The sequence below is a fragment of the Nilaparvata lugens genome, chromosome 3, assembly GCF_014356525.2.
Source record: "Nilaparvata lugens isolate BPH chromosome 3, ASM1435652v1, whole genome shotgun sequence".
In the NCBI taxonomy this organism is placed as follows: Eukaryota; Metazoa; Arthropoda; class Insecta; order Hemiptera; family Delphacidae; genus Nilaparvata; species Nilaparvata lugens.
In genome coordinates, this window is record NC_052506.1 from 86527670 (window position 1) to 86531157 (window position 3488).

At 35.1% G+C, this 3488-nt stretch overlaps 1 non-coding gene across 1 annotated transcript; it reads right to left on the minus strand.

Moving 5' to 3' along the window:
- Window positions 1–2403: 2403 nt before the first annotated feature.
- LOC120350742 lies at window positions 2404–2510 on the minus strand. Its single transcript, XR_005571011.1, has one exon. It is a non-coding gene; the product is annotated as a U6 spliceosomal RNA (small nuclear RNA).
- Between the last annotated feature and the right edge of the window lie 978 nt (window positions 2511–3488).

Below are 3488 nucleotides of genomic sequence, written 5' to 3' on the forward strand. Positions count from 1 at the left end.
TGTTGAAAAATGTCCATACAATAAAAATGAACTGTTAGATAATATGTGATACATAATCTGTGATCTTATGACTGTTATAACTTATCTGTTTTATATGTTTTGACTTTGTTATGCATTTTGAAAAAATGTTACAGCAATAAAAGAATTTGATTGATTGATTGATCAGCAACGTTTTTCTCCTATCTTTCTCACGTGGACCTCACTATAGCCTATTAATATGCACACATTTGGCAGATAGTTGAAATATCCTCTATTAATAATCAATTAATCATTATCTATAAGCAATGACAACTATAACTGATTGATTATCAATAACTAATAAATTGTTCATGAATTAAATAGTGAATAAATAGAATGATTCAAGAAGTTACGCTCACCTTATTTACTGCAGTAGCATGAAGAATTTAATCCAGAGGCACACAGCACAATAAAGTTTGTCACCAGCAAAAAAATATCATACACAAATTATCAATGCAGAATGTCCGCGTACAGCCTCTGGTTAGGCGAGAGGCGGAGCATCACTCGTTGAATCGATAGGCGACTAATTTTCACCAAGAAAACGCACTCACTGAGGAATTGTGTACCGGCGGTAAGCAATATTGAAAACAGAAAGTGAGAGGCTTGTTGTCTGAGGACAGGCCAACGGTGACTGAGTCCCTCTCAGTCGCGCTGCGGTCACCTGCCCTGGATGGGGAGTGGTAGGTGGAGGTGGTAATAATCAGCAGCCCTACTGGAACTACTGGAGACTGGACCTGCTGGAGTCTGCACTGCACACTGGAAACACCCCGCTTTCACGCTAGTCAAATGCAGGGAAATCCACGTCCACTTTGTGATGAGCTTTCAGTAGTAGCTGCTTAGCTTTCAGCTTTAGCTGAAAAGCTTTCAACTTTTAGTAGCTGCTTAGCGACTACTGCAGTTTTCTACCTGAAACTATGGTCATTTCAGGTCAATTATCACTTTAGTAAAATGTATGTTCAATTTCCAGATTATATCATAGAGGAACAATAGCATAAGTAGATGGTATAGGGCATTTATGTCGCAACTTTTACTGCTATCCCAAGCCGACTAGTTCACGTAGTTCTTTCCCATGCAGCTGTGTGACGCTGGTAGTCTCTCAAATTGTGCCGTTCATACACTCTCACCCCAACAGAACAGTAAAAATTGACAATAATCGACAGTAATCAGCTTGAGATAATAGTAAAAGTTGCGACATAAACGCCCTATACCATGGGATATCTACTTATGCTATTGTTTCTCTATGATACTACGTAGGTACTGTTTTCTACAACATACTATTTTCTACCTCAACACTACGCTTGTTAAATACACTATCATGCAATGAAAAATTGAAATCTTCATCAAAAATGCAAATCTTCCATTTTTTGCTAAAATCCATGAAGTTTAATTCATGGATTTTATGAAAAATACAAATCTTCCATTTTTTGCTAAAATCCATGAAGTTTAATTCATGGATTTTATGAAAAATACAAATCTTCCATTTTTTGCTAAAATCCATGAAGTTTAATTCATGGATTTTATGAAAAATACAAATCTTCCATTTTTTGCTAAAATCCATGAAGTTTAATTCATGGATTTTATGAAAAATACAAATCTTCCATTTTTTGCTAAAATCCATGAAGTTTAATTCATGGATTTTATGAAAAATGCAAATCTTCCATTTTTTGCTAAAATCCATGAAGTTTAATTCATGGATTTTATGAAAAATACAAATCTTCCATTTTTGCTAAAATCACTCCTATTGTTGAGTTATAAACATTTGAAGATTAGTGATTTTTCCGATCTGAGAGTGGAAAATTTTATGTTTCAGTGAATATAACTCACCCTGTATTGTAGCGAAACCTCTCATATGATAGCACGACACATGTAAAGGTGCGTACAGATATACGCGCCGCGAACATGGGCAATCCCCTTTTAATCAGCTGATGCTAAGCTTTTTATATCTGTATCTTACCGTTTATGTAAAAATACAGATATAGTCAGCTGATTAAAAGTGAATTGCTCATGTTCGCGGCGCGTATATCTGTACGCACCTTTAGGTGAACCTCTATCCATAGCCTGAATATCAACCAAATCTGAGAGACTTCCTTTTTCCATGAATTTCCATTTTTGAAAATCCATGGATTTTAACAAAAATGGAAGTCTCCCAGATTTGGTTGATATTCAGGCTATGGATAGAAGGTCATCTAACATGTGTCGTGCTATCATATGAGACTTTTCGCTACAATACAGAGTGAGTTATATTCACTGAAACCTAAAATTTTACCTCCACTCTCAGATCGGAAAAATCACTAATCTTCAAAAAATGCTTATAACTCAAGAATAGGATTGGATTTCGCCAATGTGATGACATACTGTATTATTATTATTATTGTTCCTCTCCGCAAGTAGGCCTACTGTACTATCATTCCTAAGAGTTCCCTTTCGCAGGGGCCATTATAATCTTCTCTGTATCGTTCCAATTTTAGTATAATTATTTACTGCCCAACTAAGTACAAAAATCCAAAGGTATGAGGTTCTTTGAATCTTTGAATCCGTCCCTTCAAGAGTTAGAGCGATTTTAATTTTTGACCAATTTTGCAAAAATCCATGATTTTATGAAAATTGCAAGTCTCCCAGATTTGGTTGATATTAGAACTATAGATAGATAACAAGAGTGTCGTGCTACAAGACGTTTCGCTACAATACAGAGCGAGTTAACGTGTTGACCACTGAAACATAAAAACTTTCCTCCAGTCTCAGATCAGAAAAATCACTAAAAAAAAATCAACTCCTATTCTTGGGTTATGCGCATTTGAAGATGAGTGATTTTTCTGATCTGAGACTGGAGGAAAGTTTTTATGTTTCAGTGAATAACTCACTCTGTATTGTAGCGAAATACGAAACGGCTCATATTTAAATTATTTGCTTTTAATTATAGCACGACACCGACACTTGTTAGGTCACCCTTTGCTGTATCTAAAATTAGTCCGAAAACCAACCAAATTTAGGAGATTTGTATTTCACATGAAGTCTACATTATTGTTATGACGTCATTGATTAGTTGTGGGGCCTGAAGCAATACCTACTAAATAAGACCTAAATAATACCTACTAAAATAATACCTTCTATTACTTTTTAAGTAATAGTAGTTATTGCCTATTGAAGTAGGCCTACTGAAAAAGAGAAGCTGCTAATTTTATAGTAGGTATTGCTTTCGCGCCTTTTCAGATCTACGAAATTTCCCCTCATCTGGCAACACTGATGGATAAAACCAGACCCATGAATGAAATGCTGATTTCCAGCTGTTCAAGTAAAACACTAGTGCGCTCTGTTGGACAAAGAAAGGAAAACTCCGACTTCTGTCAAAAAAGTTAACCTCAACAAACAACAAGTATGGATATTTTATGTTATAAACAATAAACATTGAACTTTTATAATTCATGAGAATCTTAGTTTTGTGAAAACAAAATGCTTTCTGCAGTCTTGAA